Source organism: Triticum aestivum, chromosome 5A, assembly GCF_018294505.1.
Source record: "Triticum aestivum cultivar Chinese Spring chromosome 5A, IWGSC CS RefSeq v2.1, whole genome shotgun sequence".
Taxonomy (NCBI): Eukaryota; Viridiplantae; Streptophyta; class Magnoliopsida; order Poales; family Poaceae; genus Triticum; species Triticum aestivum.
Window position 1 is genome coordinate 653,312,883 of NC_057806.1, and position 19,624 is coordinate 653,332,506.

Genomic DNA, 19,624 nt, shown 5'->3' on the forward strand with positions numbered 1-19,624 from the left:
AGTATAATAAAACTCTAGGTCATATGTAAAAAGCAGAAAAAAGAATTGTTGGCAAAGAGAAAAGGGAGCATAAAATAGACAGCAGTTGTGTCGCAGGGCGGAAGTGATCATACATCAAGATGGTTTTCGGCCATGGTTATCTCGATGGTTACGTGTCTATGAATCTCCCCTGCAAAAAATATGTATGTACAAACCTAAAAAAGTTGTATGGAGCGGTGAGTTTGTTGCGAGAAATGAGAGTTGTGGGCCGATTATCACGTTGTAGATCCGGAATGTGGTGATTATGTGTAGGGAGAGCTCTGTGTTTCGAGCACCCAATATTTGGATCATCAGTATTCATGTCGAGAGGCATAGTACGTGGTATGTAGAGATAACGTAGCAAGGAAGCATTTGTGTTGATATATGTTTGGGAGAGCATGATTTTGATTTAAAAGCGTGCTTAGGTCTAACGAGGCAAGTAAGGAAATGAGTTGAATCACTGACTTACTTGTGGGCGCCAACATTTGTTTGAGAGAGGATGGATGAGACGCGATCACCAACTCCCATTTGGAGGTACTACAAGGTCAATTTGCTGGCCCACTTGTCGGCGCCATCATTTGCTTGAGAGAGGATGGACTCCCCTTTGAGGTACTAGGGGGTGAATTCGTTGGGCCACTTGTCGGGGCCTTCATCTATTCGAGGGAAGTAGAGAGACAAGGTACAGTTAATCAATCAACAACTCCTCTTTTATCGCAACAAACATCGACAATTGTGGGCAAGGGCTTTTCGCCGAGCTTCCTCTCCTTCTTCAATTCTTCGAATTTTTGAAGGCATTTGTTAGCTTTTATTATTGCTCTAACTTCAGCCACTGCAGCAGAGTGTTGTTGTACTTTTGTTCCTATAAGCTTGAAAATCAATAAAGTAAACATAAAATCAGGATAAATCCCCTATGGTTTTCCTAAAAGAACATCGACAATGAAAATTGAGGCTGGTTCGATACGTTTTTATTTCTCTCTCACAAATACTCCAATAAGATGAACTTATGTAGCTCGAAAATTATAGCATGAAAGCCTCTTTCGAGAGAAGAGAGCCAAGATCATACCATATGTCATGACGACATTTCACCTATACCATTTCTCTCTTCTATAGAAATATAGAGAAGGTACTTGCAGACTCGTATACATGTGAAACACGCACGTACAGTAGCGTATTCCTGCAAAAAGGAAGTACATACGTAGCCTTCACAAGTCTGAAGTATCCTGCTCGGTCAAAGATCTTTTCCCAGGCCCTGGAATGTTCCAGACCCTTCCGTTCGATCCTCACGCTCGCGCCGCCGGCCAACACCGACTAAATTATTCGCTCTGGTTAATGGATTAGTCCCGGCGGCCGAGCAGCGGCGCGTCTTGTGGCGTGACAGCTGACGCCACTCCGCACCACACGTTTGGCCGCAGGCCCGCAGCCGGTCGGCCGCGCTACGCACGACGGAAATATCCATTGGAGCTATCTGCCATATTATTAATACTGTATCCCGATGGAGTTCGATCCAATCCGTCACGTCGCGAACGTCGTGGTGGCTTCCGCAGACGCCAGAGGTAGGCCAAGTTGGCACACACGTAAGCTCCCCCGGCAGCAACACGCATGCCAGCTACACAACCTATATATAAGTGCGGCAGCCTCTCGCGGAACTACAGCAACGCAAAAGAAAAGAGCATCAACCAAAATCCAGCAGATCATCAAGAGGAGCAGCAAATTCATCTCCATGGGAGCGGGGATGAAGCGCGCGAGGGAGGAGGAGCCGATTGTTTCGCTGGCGCTGTCCCTGAGCACGGACTCCTCGGTGTCGACCACGACTCGGACGACTCTGGCACCGGTGCGCCGGCGGCAAAGAAGAGGACACGGCGGGGGAGGGTGGTGGCGATGTCGGGGGAGGGGGAGTTCGTCTGCAAGACGTGCGGCCGGGCCTTCGAGACGTTCCAGGCGCTGGGCGGGCGCACCGGACCACCCACCACCGGGGTCGGCACGGGCTGGAGCTCGGCGTCGGCGCCGCCAGGGCCATCCGGGAGTGGCAAAGGCGCGAGGACAGGCACAGGCAGCAGCACGACTGGCACATCTGCGGGCTGGGCTTCGAGACGGGCCCATAGTTGCCATGTTTCCGGTACGGTGGGAACGAGGAACGGGAACGAGGGACGAGAGTCGGTGATTGAAAAAAATAGGGTACAACGAGGGTATACATCTCTCGAACGATTTTTTTATAGCAGGGACGCGATCCAATTCGTTTGGGTACGATGAACCCGGTACGGTACCATGGGTCGAGGAACGCAGTTCCTGAAGAACGACGACTCCTTGACGGTCAGCATTCCTTGATGTTAATGGATCACTTGCAATTAATGGACTGGAGGAAGAAAGAGGAGTCCTTGAGAAAATGAACGACAGCGTGAGTAAATTATGCCTCGCGTTTTGGCTGTTGGATCCTCGAACCTGAATCGAGGAGCAGGCTGTGGGGACGCCGAATCTCCATTGAATCGTACCGAATCCGACCTCGTTCCCGAATCCGATTCTGGGACAATGAATCGGGATCGAGGGACGGCCTACCGTTCCCTGTTTCCGGCTACTATGGACGGGCCAGGCTCTCGGCGGCCACATGCGTCGGCACCGCGAGGAGATGGCGCTCGACCGGTGGGTCGCGCTGTCGGATCAGGAGGCGGGGCACCAGGCCGCCGCCGACCAGCTACCTGTCTTGCTCGAGCTGTTCGTCTGGCCTGCTAGTTGGATCTCAATGCTTGTTAGTTCAGGACTTGTTTCTACATGTGTTTAGAATCAGATAGGTTCATTATTGTTCAACGTTGTATTGAGTACGTTTTGCTGGTTAGCGTTCCCGTTCTTGCTGCATATTTGCTTTGGATCGGTACCTTTTTTTAACCGATGGACGAGAGGTTTACATACACTTGTAGTATAAATGAAGACACATTCGTTTGCTCTCAATGCAATTGACGGATTCTTGCACTCAGATTGGTCTTCCATGAATATGCTGTTGTTCACCGCCATGGTTTTTTTGTGTGAAAACCCCACCATATGTTAATTAACTTATTAAAACCTTCATACAATCATTCATTACAAAATTTGCCACGCGGGCGGAGCAGTATTAAGAAGCATATCATTAGACCTATTATCAAAACTAAACTCTGCAATCTCGTGAGCCACTATATTTGCCCTATGGTAGATGTTTAAATTCATCAGCAACTTCCGAGACATCTTTCTTCAGGTCTACCTGGAGTGTTCACCGCCATTGTAGATATGATAAGTCCACTACGAAGCCTCCGTTTGTAAAATTCTGCAATATAAACTTCCTTCACAACTTGAGAACGTCTGAACATTGACAGTAGACTGATTCGTTTGCTCACCGGAGTTGAGGATGAGGGCAAGGATCCTTGCAGAGCGGCGTGGGGATAGTTTGGAACACCGAGGCAGCTCCAGGATCTCCCATATCCCCTTCTTCCTCCTCGGTCTTGCTTCCTCGTCGTTTCCAGCACAATCGGCATCCCCCGCATCCTCGGTGATGGTAGCGCCATCGCCACAACCACCACATCCACCTTCAGGATAGGTGGTGCCCGAACACGAGATCTGTATATCGCCCACTTCCACCGCGGGACCAGATCCGCTAATTCCGCCTCCTTCATAGCTCAAAGCACGATATCTATAGGTTTTTTGGCCTAGTTGTAGGAGACAGCCGTGCCTCCTCTAGATCGGCCAACTCCCTGGTCACCACCATCTTCGTCTGGCGAACTTCAGCGCGTCTCCCCAGCGATCGTCGCCATGCGTGCCTCCTATTCCGCCATCGATACCAAGACGGATCAGATATCTGCAGCGAAACATAACGAGCTTAAGGGGAATTGCCTTGGTTCTCTTTGTTTGCAGTGGAGATGTGGAAATGCTCGCGAGCAAAACCGAAGAGCCATGGTCTTCCACTAGACCAGAGGTTTGATGGTGAGTAAATGCAATATCGATAATGGTGCATGCCATCGCACGCCACCACCTCCATCCCGGTTCGATCCGTGTACCTCCTCAGTATCACCGACCACATCGACACAGTCCAAATGGCACAAAATTGCACCTCATCACCCTCCCCTATCCACTCTGCTGTGCATCCTGCGCGATCATCGACATGGCCCCGCTGTCGAGAAGAACTAGCCGCGGTGAATCAACTTGCCAGAGAAGAGTGCCATGTCGGTCGATGAGGTTGCTTCCCACCGTGAGGTCAGAGACGAAGAGCATCGACTAGGGTGTATCACACGCCATCTCCGTCCAGCTTTTCGGCCGAAGGATGAGGAGCGTTGGGTAAAAGCGGCCTAGCTAGTTGCTGCTCAGCAAAATACTACACTCGTTCCAAAATAATTGAAGTTTTGGTTTTGTCCAAGTCAAATTTATTTAAGTTTAATCAGTTCTAAAAATACATTAGCATATATAGCATCAAATTAGTATCATGAGATTCTTTATGAAATATGCTTTTGTATTATGTGTATTTGGTGTTGTAGATCTTAGTACATCTTTCCATAGAGTTGATCAAACTTAAGCAAGTTTGTGATAACACAAACGTAGAACTTTAATTTTGGACCGCAAACACAGTGCAGAGCTTGAAGTCGTTTTACGGTAGACATTCCGTGCGTGTTGATACTGTTGCAAAGAAATGAAGCTTAATTAAATACTTATATATTTTTAATAAGACCAGGTCTGTACAACGTAATCGTCGGTCATGTTCTAAGAAAAATATACTCGTCGGACAACAATGGCTTTGCCTATCATCACATTCTAGGAACAACTTTGCGTATACGGACGGCTAGCCTGGATTCATCTGGAGAACCGGCCGGTACTGTACACGGTTTTGCCAGGGCGTCTACGTCGTCAATGGATTATTACTCCTGTACACAGCTCTGCTCCACACCTGCATTCGCCGCGTCGCAGGGGCCACGCGCGTTTTATTGGCTGATCACAAGTCACAACTGCATATGCACAGCTGCACACGGCACCCTGCCGTTTCCCTACGGACCAAGCAAGCGAAGCTTGCTCGCGCGGCTTCTCCTCGGCCGGCCAATGGCAGGCAGTTCAGTTCCGGCCGGTGCACCGACGCGTGCATGCTTGTCAACTGCAACCTACTCGATTTATTTCGTTTATTATTCGTGCTGGCTAGATATCTGTCCCTTTTGATGTCATTTTAAATCTGTAAAGCAAGCGAGCTGGTGTGCGGTGCTCTTGCACTCAACGGGCGTGTTTGGTTGCCATGCGCTAGAGTACTCGTATTGCATACACTTCTCCACCCAACCTGGCTATGCAAATGCAGCCTCGAATGCACCATATGAATGTTGTTTGGTTGCCTGCATGCCCTCTTACCTGCATGGGCTGAACCACACTGTCGTGTTTGGTCGTCTGCATGTTAGTCCACAAACCCAAGGCATGGTGTTTGGTTGTATGCCAGGCCTGATGTGTGGTAACCTCTTTGGCTAGTTGGTGAGGTTACCACCACACTTCGGCAACACACATCATAAGCAAAACAGAGCATCAACTAGCATAATTCAGATATAAGCAGTACCACAGATATAACAGTTCAACGCATAAACCATAAACATGTTCAAAGCAGACTCGATAGTACGCTCGAAAGAGGTGGCCCGGCCCTACTCCTTGGCGGCGAAGACTTCGTCATGCTTCCCGCACTTGTTGACGACCTCAATGCTATCGTCGTCAAAGATGATGACCTTGAGGGTGTCGGGAGTGAGGAGTTTGAACGTCACCATGTAGCTGATCTTGATCCGATGAACGGCTGCGTAGGTGGCCCAACCCTGATCCAGGTTCACCCTGCCATTCATCAGCTTGACCGTCACCTTCCAGGAGCAGCCGATGTTGTTCCTGAGCTTGAACTCCGTCGGCACCGCGACGAAGTGCTTGGTGAAGTCCAGGGGCATGCTGATGCACTCAATCTTCGGTATAAGGATGACCTTGCAGAAGTGAGTTGGGCCATCCTTCTGATGGTAGTGGCCGTAGTTGCGGCGCTTGTTGCTGGGGGGCTCCTCCATGCCCTCGTCATTGCCACCCTCAGGCGTCTTCGGGTCTTCCTCGATGGTGGGCGACAGCTCAACCTCGTCGGGCATTGGGTGAAGGGGCTGCTTGCCCTTGCTGTCAATAGCCGGGAGCACCTCCGTGCCCATCTCATTGTTATCCTCGATCTGCACACAAGTCATGGAGTCAGGCATTGCACAGAGTTCATGGCTAATTCAAGAGCTTGTAGTTAAACCGGCATGACTATCACTCTTCTCCTCCTCTCCATCCCCCCTATATTTACTCACCCTACCCACCACTATTTACCCACCCCCTCTCTTCTCTCACTGTCAACCTTCCTCCTCCCCATCACCATGAGCTCTAGCTCCAGCTCCAACGCCAACCCCTTCCCTTGGGGTATTGGCTGGAGGGCCTTCTTCCACGGGTGGACGGCTGGTGACCAGACCAAGCTCGAGAACACCATGGAGGTGTGCTCGAACTTCGGCTCCATGTTGGACATGCAGAACGAATCTAATGCCGTGCTCATGAAGGCGACTAAAGAAGAGCTGAAGACGCTGATTCCTGACCCAGCGAAGGGCACGATGGCAGTTGACATCATTCGGTGGGCCATGAATCAGACCGTCTCCGACGACCCTAAACAGAGGAAGAAGTGGTGCAAGTACAAGACCTACTGGGCTCCTAATGACCGCCGTGCCGCAATGTACTGGGGGACGGCTATCGCGCCGCCGGCGGTCATCGGTGGAGAGCCTAAGGAGGAGGAAGAAGAGGCGGTGCACATGCCAGCTAGGGCGCCGGAGCCAGTCCTGTTAGGATAATCATTACTTGACAATGCATGCATATGGTTGTGTGGATAAGCTAGTTATGTGTGCCTTGACCGACTCGTGTGCGCGCGTGAGTTTGTTAGATGCATGCAGGTTGTTAGCTAGCTTTGTGGAGTGGGGTTAGTGGCTGGGTGATCAATTCGTGCGTGTGTTAGTGGCCGGTGTGTGGCCGTGGTCTGCTCATGTGTGCGTGTGTGTATCGGGTATAAAAAGCCCCTCATGTACTGCTTGAAGCGGCGCCGGTATGAGCCAAGTCTAGGAGCCAGAGATGAGGTAGTCTCCGCCGGGACCGTGATATGCGCCTGGTCGGCTCTGAGAGAGCTCCTCTGGTTAGGCTGAGGTGTGTTGCCGTGCCCGTGTATGTGCCTAGTAAAGTGAGGCTGTTTATGCGGCCGAGGCGCCGTTCATGCGGCGGAGGCGTTTGTGCACCGGAAAAATTGTGTGCTCCATCTTCCACCTTCGTTTGTGCGAGTGGGAGAAAGAGAGCGGCAACAACAATTGGTATTCAGAGCCACAAGGTTCGAGGGGCGCCGTGGCGTGCGGCGGCGTCTGCGGCGCACACGGCGAGCGCGGCAGACATGAAGGCATCGGCTGCGGTGCATAGCGAGTCGAGCAGCGGCGGTCGCGGAGACGAGGAGGTCGTGGAGGACCTGCGTTGTGGCGCAGAGGCCACGGCGGCTCGGCGCGATGGCTGTGGACGCGCAGTGGCGCGTGGCTTGGAGACGCAACGGCCATGGACGCGCAGTGGCGCGTGGCTTGGAGACGCGACACGGCAGCGCACGGAGCTGCGGGCTTTGGGAGCAGCAGCAGGCGACGGCGACACACGGCGGGACCGGATGTGGTGGTGGCACACGGCTTCGACGTCGAGCGAGCAACTGCGGCTCGGGCACGGCAGCGCACGGAGCTGCGGGCTTCGGGAGCAGCAGCAGGCAACGGCGACACACGGCGGGACCGGATGTGGTGGTGGCACACGGCTTCGACGTCGAGCAAGCAACTGCGGCTCGGGCACGGCAAGAGGATGGTGCGCCACTGCGCGCACGGAGGTGCGTGTTGGCGTCGGGCGGAGATGGCCGTGACAACGACGACGACGATTACGAAAGTTGCAACAACTCCGACCACGGCAAGTCAAGATTAAGGAGAGAATGTTAGGATAATCATTACTTGACAATGCATGCATATGGTTGTGTGGATAAGCTAGCTATGTGTGCCTTGACCGACTCGTGTGCGCGCGTGAGTTTGTTAGATGCATGCAGGTTGTTAGCTAGCTTTGTGGAGTGGGGTTAGTAGCCGGGTGATCAATTCGTGCGTGTGTTAGTGGCCGGTGTGTGGCCGTGGTCTGCTCATGTGTGCGTGTGTGTATCGGGTATAAAAAGCCCCTCATGTACTGCTTGAAGCGGCGCCGGTATGAGCCAAGTCTAGGAGCCAGAGATGAGGTAGTCTCCGCCGGGACCGTGGTATGCGCCTGGTCGGCTGTGAGAGAGCTCCTCTGGTTAGGCTGAGGTGTGTTGCCGTGCCCGTGTATGTGCCTAGTAAAGTGAGGCCGTTTATGCGGCCGAGGCGCCGTTCGTGCAGCGGAGGCGTTTGTGCGCCGGAAAAATTGTGTGCTCCATCTTCCACCTACGTTTGTGTGAGTGGGAGAAAGAGAGCGGCAACAACAAGTCCGTCCTACCTAGCAGATCGACCTCAACTCCGCCGAGGACGACCCGCCGGCCCGCACGGTGATGAAGAAGAAGATGAAGGCCAGCGGCTCAACCAGCCGCTCCACACGCCGGTGACGGCCGCCGTGGTCAGCCGGTGTCCGTTGTGTACCCCCTTTCCCCCTATTCCCCTATCCCCCAATCCCGAAATCTACCTTATGCATTCCGATCTTGCATGTATGAACTCGTATGAACTGCTATGAACTAGTATGAACTACCCCTATGCTTATCTACCTCCATTCCGCATTCCCCTCCGCCGTGGATCGAATCTAGCGTGCATGTCGAAGAGAGAGAAGTGCTTACCGCCATTGATGGAGTCCGGTGGTCTTCTTCCTATGCTCCGATCCGCCGCCGCCGGTGATGGAGTCCGGTGGTCTTCTTCCTCTGCTCCGATCCGCCGCCGCCGGTGAGAGTTGGGAGAGTCGGGAAGAGTGGGGAGAGGGAGCGGTGAGGGGCGGTGAGGCTAATAACTGTCGGTGCTTCGGGAAGCAACGCGGCTTCTCGAGGGTGGTCGCGCGCGTGCAGCCGTGCCCGCCCACATGCACCGTTCGGGCCTGGCCCTGAGGTGCTTTAAGAAGCGTGCGATGCAGGCCCAATAGTGTATGCGGGCTACCAAACAGGCCACACACATCCCGCACGGGGCCTGGTTGGGCTGCATGCGGGCAACCAAACACTCCCAATGAGAAGATGGCCCAAGGGGTCTGCATGTGCATGCTATATGGTACCGCGTAGATAGCAGGAGTGGGTGTGCTGACGTTACCTAGTCCTGACAGAGTCCAGAGGGCATCTTCAATGAGAACTCAAACAGACATTGTATTTGTTTACAGACGTGTTTGGATTCATCCGTAAAACGTGATATAACAGCCAGTCATCTAAACTTTGCCCGCAAACATTTGAAAATGCAATTGAACAAATTGGACAATTTTTCATGCAAACACAACAAAATTCATTTGAGTTCGGACGTGATTTACATAAAACAGACAATATTTCATCCATTCAATTAATAAAACCTAAACTGCTAAATTGTAGCGGACGGAGACCACATATGCTTGGTCGGCCTGACCGGTGGCACACCATGTCGCCGGCGTCGGCGTCGTTATCGCCATGGAATGGTCTCTCCGGCGGCGGAAGGTTGCGGAGGCGGCCGACCTGCTCAACCGCTGCCTAATGCTCGCAGAGGAGCCGCTCCGCTTCCTCCTGCATAGTGCGGTGGGTCTGCGTGACCAAGGCCGGGAGCATTGCCCTTGCCCATGCCGCCGGCCACGGTGTCAGTCTCACTGAGATGCCACTCCAAGTGATCTTGGCAAGCTCACCATTGAGGCGGCCGCGTCACCGCACGATCGTCTCAGAGGTGGTTAGCGATCAGTCAAGGGCCCATGCCTCTACAAGGCCGGAGTCCGCGTGAACCCAAGCACATGCCTCATCGGACTTGGTGAACATAGCGCACCGCTCCTGCTATGATGCCTCCCTAGCAGCCCTCTCCTCGGATGAAATGATGCTCCGCAATGTCGAGGAGCTGCTGCTGCCACGGCCACCGAGGTAGTGGAGGAGGTGCCCACACCTTCAGGATCGCCAGCTGCACCTCCTCCTTCATGGCCTTGCCACACCAGTCGCAGCGCGGCAATGACAACTCCTTCAGGTGCCGCCCGATGGATGGGTTACTGGCAGGGGTGCCCGTCTTGATCGGTAATATGGCTTAGTTGTTACCTTTTGTGCTATTCGATTTGGTGCTTGCTTGGTAGATTTTCTTTCTTAGGGAAACAGCAGGACTCCCTAGATTTATTTTTCTTTGTAATTTTTTGCCGGACCTATTTTATGAGGCTTTATGATATAAAATCGGGTGATCCCTACGACTTTCATCTAAAAAAACTAGTGACACGCCTATTGGTTCATGATAGCCCTAGAGTTTGTGTTACATGAGCGCGGATATGAGGAACTTGACGACAACTTTGAGAAGAAAGGAGAGGACAACTTTGAGAAGAAAGGAGAGGGGCAGAGGGACACTAAGGCCAACTCCACCGCGCGACCCCAAATGGAAGTTCGGTTTGGCCGGATTTTGTCCCTTTGGGGCGCCGATGGGTTCGCCCATGTCCGCGTTTGTCCGATGGGTCGTGGGTGCGCCCAACGTGCGGCCGCACCCCAAAACCTGTCCGAGGTGGACGTGAATAAAAAAAATTAAAAACTTAAATGAATTGACTAAAAAAGTAAATAAACGCAGTTAAAAAACATAAAACATATATATAGCGGTTATGGCCACAAAACGGCCCAGTTTATCAGTCCACTTAAACGGCCCAGTTCATAATTAACATAAAACCAAAAAAACGCCTCCCGCACGCTCCTGCCGCGCTCGTCGATGCCATGGCCGTCGCCGTCTTCACTGGCCGCCGGTGTCGTGAGTCGTCGCTGAGGAGGTCGACGTATTCCGGCGGCATCCACAGGTGGGCCGGCGGTCCGTGGTGCACGGGGGTGGCGGGCTGCAAGGCGGCTGGTGGTGCCGGCACCACTTCCTCCCGAGGCGAGGCCTCCCGCTCCGGCGACCGCGGCGGCGTGGGGCACATGTTCATGGCTCCCAAGGCAGCCGCCATCTGCTCAGCGGAACACGACCAGCTCCACCCCTGGCCCACCAGGTCAGGGTGGAACGCAGCCACCGGCGGCTCCTCCACCACCTCCTCCCGAGGCGCCATCTCCAGCTCGGGGATGGCGACGTCGCCGGCTGCGGAGAAGGCCATCATCGCCGGCCGCGGAGAGGGCCATTGTCGCCTCGAGGTCCGCCCATTGGCGCTTGTCGTGCGTGTGCATGGAGTCTTACGCGCCATGAGCCGGGCCTCATCCTCCGCCGTCATGCGAGGAGGTGGGGGTGGCGATGGAGATGGCGACGGCGACGGCGTGGGCGTCAGGCCGCGAACCCACGTACGCCCGCGCGCCTGGGGAGCCGCTTGTCGTGGTTCTAAGTCTGACAGTGATGTAGGGGGGTAAGTATGGAGAGGCAAGATCTTAGCTATGGAGAAGTTGTAAGCACGCAAGGTTTACGAGTTCAGGCCCTTCTCGGAGGAAGTAATAGACCTACGTCTCGGAGCCCGGAGGCGGTCGAGTGGATTATGCGTGTATGAATTACAGGGGTGCGAACCCTTGTCCCTGAGGAGGGGGTGGCTTATATAGAGTTCGCCAGACCCCTCCCGCCCTCAGTTACAAAGGGTTTAAATACATTAATGTCGGGCGTTACTGGTAACGCCCCTAATAAAGTGCTATGATGACCATAAAAGCTACTTAATAACCAACCGTTAGCATGCAGAGTGCCCTTAGTTCTCCTGACCGTCGAGTGGTTGCTTCTTGGTCGAGTGATTGCTTCTTGGTCGAGTATCTTCGAGTCCGTCGAGTGGAACACCTCCAAGTCGATTGAAAGGTGATTTCTTCTGGAGATGTCCTTGGGTAGGTCAGTTTGGACAGGTCCATGACCCTACCCTAGGTACATAGCTTCATCATTAGCCCCCGAATGGATCGAGGTTTGAGTGGGAAAGGGTTTGAGCACCTCTCCGACTCATTTTTCATGTCGTGAGCATATCTTGTTTCGGATCAATGAACCAGAGTGATGACAACAAATTTCTTTCCAGTCGCCTTGATCCATTCTTAGTTTTTGTCGAGTGAGTTCTTATACTTGAAAGGCTCCGAGTGACCGTGTGGAGGAGATCTTCGGTCTGACGAGTTGTTCTGCTGCCCGCAGATTTCGTGGGATCCGAATTTTGGGAAGCGTGCGAGACGGGGGAGGCCGCAGTAATCGGATGGGGTAGTGCGGAGCCGCCTCGATCCCCGTGCCACCTTTTTCGCCACGTATCGCGCGCGCGCGATTGCCACGGGATTTGACAGGGCCGCCCGGGCCTACCAGTCAGCCACTCGGAAGCAGCCTCATATAAGGCGTTGGGCCGGGGCTCTGCTCCGCACGCCACCATTCTCTCTTCTCTTTCTCCCGATCTCTCCGCCACTCTTGCTTCCGCCTCATCGCCGGAACTCCGCTCGAGCTCGATCTGCCACCATGGGGAAGGACAAGACGGCGGCGCTGGAACGCGCGAAGAAGGCGACCGCGAAGGCGAAGGGCAAGCAGACCAACCGGGGCGGATCCTCGTCGAGGTCCGGCCTGCCGGCGGGCTAGATCCAGGGCAACTGGATCCGCTTGGCAATCACGCAGGACGACCTCGACGACCTGGTGGAGGGGGGATTGATCCCCCACAAGTTGGCTCGGCTCCCGGGGGACGAAACTGAGCCGCACCCAGAGAGGGTGAGTGTGTCCTCCTAGCAACCCACGTAGATCGCGGATTCTCGCTGCCTCCCCACCCTTTCTTCCGGGGTTTTTTGAACTTCTTTGGGGCTCAGCTCCACCATTTCACTCCGAACACCATAGTCTATCTGGCTGCTTTCATGTCCATGTGCGAAAACTTCTTGGGCTGTCGACCGCACTGGGGGCTTTTCAAACACATCTTCACTTGCCGTTCCCAGTCGATCAAAAGACCAAGTCGGGTGATGAGAGGACGCGAGTGATCCAGATGTGCGGTGGTCTGGGGATCCAGATGAGGAGCAAGAGTACTTTCCCAGCGATGATCCTTCCTGACTCGGTCCGGGGCTGGCAGTCGACTTGGTTTTACTGCAAGGATCAGCCAACCCCTGGCCAGTCGACTGGACTTCCTCCTTTCTCCTTGGCTCGAGTGGAGAAGCCTGCTCCCCTGAAGATAGTTCCAGAAGAGAAGGCGCAGGTCAAGGAGCTGGTCGAACGGGTCATCCAGCTCGTCCGCGATGGAGTGACCGGGATGGATCTGCTGGAGGTCTTTCTCGATCGACGCATCCAACCTCTTCAGGCGCGCGATCATCTGATGTGGATGTACTCTGGGCTCGAAGACACCACTCGGATCCACCCGGAGGAGGTCAGCAAGGACATCTTGGAGAACTGGTTGAGGGGAATCACTGGCAACAAAGACAACCCTCGGGATCCAGGAGGGTGATTCCATTCGACAACTCGCGCCAGCCGGAGCAGGTATATTTCTGTTTTATCAAGTAACTTTCCGATTCACCATGTGATGTCCCGTTTGTGGTCGACTGAATGCCTTTTGATTGTTATCCTTTCAGGCCCTCATTGAAATGTACTCGATGCACAATGGAGAGCAAGAGCAAGATCTGGAAGGCGAGGCGGGCGGCGGCGGCAGTGGCGAATGGACTTCTGACGGTGAAGAGGACGAAGAAAGCGATGACCTGAGTGACGAAGAAGAAGTCGAGTCGCCTCCTCGCAGGGAGAGGCAGTCCAAACTTGACCAAGAACGGCCAAGCGCCCGTGAAAAGGCGATTGCTCAAGCCGGTCAGCCTTCAAAGCGTCCTCGGACCTCTTCGCCAACTCCGACTGAGAAAGCGTCAAAGCATCCCAAAGTCGCAGAGCTGAAGCTTCGGAAGGCGTTGCCGAAGATTAAGATTGACATCCCCGTCGCCTCTGCGTGAGTGTCTCTTTCTATCTTCACTCGACGCCCTGTGCTGCTTGTTTTTCTTGTTTTAACCGGACGGACTTGGGAACTGGCAGCGCTGCTACTTCTGGGACCTCAGCTTACAGGGACGATGATGAGGTGATGGACGATGCGGTCTCGTCTAAACTGGGTATGATTTCTGCCATACTGTCTTTATTTTGGTCGATTCAACTGCAATGTGTACCATTGAGTGATGTGATTCTGTCGATTGAACTTTGAACAGCCCCTAACGTTATTGACCTCCCTGATGATGATGATGATGATGATGAGCCCGAGAGGCCTTTAACGAGGAGAAGTAGGCAAGTTCCTGCAAGCGAGGTGCCACAATCGACACCGAGGGCGGAACCAGTCGTTCAGGACGCTGGTGATGCCAATCGGGGTTCTGTTACCTTCGTCGTGCCTTCTTCGTCGACTGCTCAGGCCCCTGTCGACCCGCCTTTGGTTTTTGCGACCCATCATGTCCCAGAGGACGAAGTGAATGCTGCCAAGGAAGCCATACGCCAGGCGGGCATTATGATGGAGAAGATGAAGATGGTGCGGGACGCCAGCCAGGCCGCCTACGATGCCAGCTCGGCTCTCCAGAGCAACGTTCAGGTTAGTTGGTCGCTGCTTGTTCTGTTAGGATATGCTACCTGAAGACTCTTTCTGAAAATCTTTGCATCTGTACACCCACTGGGTGCGTCGATTGAATTTTTGAACTAGTGGGGGCACGCTGCGTGCACCCACTGGGTGTAGTCCGCGAGACTACGGTGGACTGTTGGTAGTCGACTGTAGTCTTTGTAGTTTGTCTCTTCCACTCGGTCTGGTCGAGTGGGATCAGAACCGGTGGGGGCACGCAAAGTGCACCCACTGGGTGTAGTCCCCGAGACCACGGTCGACTGCTGGCAGTCGACTGTGGTCTGAGTTCTTTCTCTCCCTTTTTTTACTCCCTGCACTCGACTCCGGCGGGCTGGTCGAGTGGGATCAGAACCGGTGGGGGCACGCAAAGTGCACCCACTGGGTGTAGTCCTCGAGACTATGGTGGACTGCGGGCAGTCGACCGTAGTCTTAGTACTTATTGTCTTTGTTGTTTTTCGCTGTGAAATAATTTCTCCTCTTTGATTTCAGAAATCTTGTGATCTTGGAGCTCGTTTTGCTGACTTGGAGAGACAGCAGATCCAACTGAACCTTGACTTGGAGCTGGCCAAGACAGAGTTGCAAAAAGTCAAGGACGGCGCCGCTGGTAAGACGAGTTTGTCGACTGGTCTGTCTTAGGCTTGAGTACCCTTCCGCTCTTTCTGGACCAAGCATTGTTTCTTTGCAGAAAAACTGAGAGAGGCTCTGATGAAGAAGGACCAGGATTTGGCTGCTGCTCGAAAGGAAGCTGACGACAGAACCGCTCTGGCTGAACAGAAGCTGGCTTCGGTCGGCCAGTTGGAAGAAGAGAATACCAGGCTGAAGTCTGCTCTGAATGACGCCAACAAGGAGTGCTCGCGCTGGAAGAAGGAGAATCTCATCCTGGGCGAGAAGATGGAAAGCATTGCTCGCAGGAGGGACGATCTGGAGAGCTATCTGAGAAGCCTTGCCAAGAAGTTGTTCATCAAGCTTGAAGGTGCACATTTTGTTCCGACTGATTTTTTTGTGTCGACTCAGTGTACGAAAATTGACTTATCCTTGGATCGTGAATGCAGAGTTTTGCCAGAACTTCGAGGAGGAGACTGGGCGGATCGAACCTGGTTTGGATCCAATCAATTCTCCCGTGAAAGATGAAACTGCCATGAATCTGCTCCGACTGGAATCCCGCATCGACGGTGTCGTGGACTACTTGGCTCGACTGAAGGTCGCCATGTCACGGATCGACCCGGCACTTTGGCCAGAGGCTGTGCTCCAAAATGATCTTGAGTCCGTGATGCTTCGACTTGATGAAATCCCTGACCGAGCGCAGGAGTGGAAGAAGTCTTCTGCTCGGTGCGGCGCTGATGTGGCTCTGTCTTTGGTTCGTGTCCACTGCAAGGAGGTGCGACAAGACAAACTGGCAGCAATCAAGGTCGCCAACACCCAGAAGCATGACTTCCGAACTTTTATGGAGAATTTCATAACTGCAGCCACTCGGATTGTCGACGGCGTTGACCTGGATGAGTTCATCGAGCCTGCCAGCCCTCCTCCTGCGGAGTGAACAAACTTTTATGCCTCACCTTAAATTTGCCTCGGAATGCCGAGTGGTTTTTGTAACCCTTAAACCCTTTCGGGCTGAATGCCCGAGCACTTTGATCTGTGGTCCGGAACCTTAAGGATTTATATGAACTTGGTTTATCGTTGAATATCTTTATGAATTCCCCGTCGAGTGGAAATCGATCTTTATTCGAGACAACTTTTGTATTTGTGGCGCAGCTCCGAAGGAGAAGGTAGCAGTCGACCTGCGCCTCGTCGTCCTTGCGGGTCGACGATGGAGCGCACGTTGTATTTGTGGCGAAGCTCTCCAAGGAGGAGGTGGCAGTCGACCTGCACCTCATTACTGCAGAGTGGGATGTGTTTCGTACTTAGGCGAGTACTTGGACTGCAGCTAAGTCTCCGAGTGAGAGAACTTAGGCGAGTACCGGACAACAGCTAAGCCCCCGAGTGGGAGGACTGCTCTCCACTCGGTAGGATTTTTTTCAAACTTAGGCGAGTGCCTGACTGCAGCTAAGTCCTCAAGTGAGTGAACTTAGGCGAGTACTGGACTGCAGCTAAGCCCCCGAGTGGGAGGACTCCTCTCCGCTCGGTAGGATTTTTTCAAACTTAGGCGAGTGCCTGACTGCAGCTAAGTCCTCAAGTGAGAGAACTTTGGCGAGTACTGGACTCCGGCTAAGCCCTCGAGTGGGAGGACTGCTCTCCACTCGGTAGGATTTTTTTCAAACCTAGGCGAGTGCCTGACTGCAGCTAAGTCCTCAAGTGAGAGAACTTATGCAAGTATTGGACTGCAACTAAGCCCCCGAGTGGGAGGACTCCTCTCCACTCGGTAGGATTTTTTTAAACTTAGGCGAGTGCCTGACTGCAGCTAAGTCCTCAAGTGAGAGAACTTAGGCGAGTACTGGACTGCAGCTAAGCCCCCGAGTAGGAGGACTGCTCTCCACTCGGTAGGATTTTTTCAAACTTAGGCGAGTGCCTGACTGCAGCTAAGTCCTCAAGTGAGAGAACTTAGGCGAGTACTGGACTATAGCTAAGCCCCCGAGTGGGAGGACTGCTCTCCACTCGGCAGGATTTTTTCAAACTTAGGCGAGTGCCTGACTGCAGCTAAGTCCTCAAGTGAGAGAACTTAGGCGAGTACTGGACTGCAGCTAAGCCCCCGAGTGGGAGGACTGCTCTCCACTCGTTAGGATTTTTACAAACTTAGGCGAAGCGGATTCGCAGCTAAGCCACCCACTGGGGGATTTCTTTTGCAAACAAAAAACAATAACAATCACTTGGAAAATTATAACACTCTTGTCTTTGATAAATGAACTACATGAGTTTTTCCTTATTACATCTCATCCGAGTGAGAATTCAAGTATAAAAGGGGCGGAGTAGCTCCGCATTCCAGGCTCGCGGCTCATCAATCTGGCGATCGACATTGTAGAGGTGGTATGCTCCATTGTGGAGGACTCTGGTGACTATGAAGGGGCCTTCCCAAGTAGGAGCGAGTTTGTGTGGTTTCTGCTGATCCACTCGGAGGACTAAGCCTCCTTCTTGGAAGGCTCGACTCTTCACGTTTTTGGCATGGAATCAACGCAAGTCTTGCTGATAGATGGTCGATCGGATCATGGCCATTTCTCTTTCTTCTTCCAGGAGGTCGACTGCGTCCTGCCGGACTTGTTCTGCTTCATCTTCAGAGTAGAGCTCTACTCGGGGAGCATTGTGAAGCAGGTCACTCGGCAAGACTGCCTCGGCTCCATAGACCAGAAAGAATGAGGTTCTTCCGGTTGATCGGTTTGGGGTTGTCCTCAATCCCCAAAGGACTGATGGAAGCTCGTCGACCCATGCACCTGCCGCGTGCTTGAGATCGTGCATCAATCGGGGTTTCAGTCCTTTGAGAATTAGGCCGTTTGCCCTTTCTGCTTGCCCATTCGACTGGGGGTGAGCGACCGAAGCATAGTCGACCCGAGTGCCCTGAGAGGCGCAAAAGGCCCTGAATTTGTCGAAATCGAAGTTTGACCCATTGTCAGTGATGATGTTGTGCGGAACTCCATATCTGAATATCAACTCTCTGATGAAACTGATAGCAGTGCAAGCATCAAGATTCTTGATAGGCTTGGCTTCAATCCATTTGGTGAACTTGTCGACTGCTACCAGTACATGAGTGAAGCCGCTCCTGCCCGTTCTCAGTGGTCCAACCATGTCCAGCCCCAAACAACGAAGGGCCAGACGAGTGGAATGGTTTTCAGGGCTGACGCGGGCTTGTGCGACATATTGGAGTAATACTGACATCCTTCACATTTGTCGACTATCTCCTTTGCCATTTCATTGGCCCTTGGCAAGTAGAATCCTGCTCGGTATGCTTTAGCCACAATGGTCTGAGAGGACGCATGATGACCACAGGTCCCCGAGTGGATACCGTCAAGGATCATCAGACCTTCTTCTGGTGTTATACAATTCTGACTGACTCGAGTCGCGCTTTCCCTATACAATTGTCCTTTAATGACTGTAAAGGCCTTGGATCGACGGACGATCTGTCGAGCCTCTTCTTTGTCCTCTGGGAGTTCTTTCCTTAAGATGTACGCGATGTACGGTACTGTCCAGTCGGGAGTGATGACTAAGACTTCCATGATCAGGTCGACCATAGCTGGAACTTCAACTTCAGTCGGATCCGTGGTACTTTTTGGTTGCGGGGCCTCTTCAGTGAAGGGATCCTCCTGAACTGATGGTGTGTGGATGTGTTCCAAAAACACATTGCTGGGAATGGCTTCTCTTTTGGAACCTATTTTTGCCAGATCATCAGCTGCTTGATTTTTCAGTCGGGGTATGTGATGAAGATCTAACCCCTCGAATTTCTTCTCCAGCTTTCTCACTGCATTGCAATAACTAGTCATGGCTGGACTTCTGACGTCCCATTCCTTCATCACCTGATTAACCACGAAATCTGAGTCACCATAGACCATGAGGCGACGGATGCCGAGTGAAATGGCCATGCGCAACCCATAAAAAAGTGCTTCGTATTCTGCCTCGTTATTGGAGGAATCAAAGTGGATTTGAAGAACATATCTGAGTTTATCTCCTCTGGGGGAGACCAACACCACTCCGGCACCGGAACCATTCAGCATCTTGGAACCGTCGAACAACATGGTCCAATGCTTCGAGTGAACCTCAGTCGGCAGTTGCTGTTCAATCCACTCGGCGACGAAATCTGCGATTGCCTGGGACTTGATAGCTTTCTTTGCCTCAAACTTGATATCTAGAGGAAGGAGTTCAATCGCCCATTTTGCCACTCGACTAGTTGCATCCCTGTTATGCAAGATCTTTGATAATGGAGCGTCGCTGACGACTGAAATGGAATGATCAGAGAAGTAGTGAGCAACTTTCTTTGTGGTCATATAAATCCCATATACAAGCTTATGAAATGAGGATATCTTTGCTTCGATGGGGT

General features: G+C 52.8%; 1 pseudogene; it reads left to right on the forward strand.

Moving 5' to 3' along the window:
• Positions 1-1,687: 1,687 nt before the first annotated feature.
• Positions 1,688-2,907, forward strand: LOC123108221 (zinc finger protein ZAT8-like; annotated as a pseudogene).
• Positions 2,908-19,624: the final 16,717 nt, after the last annotated feature.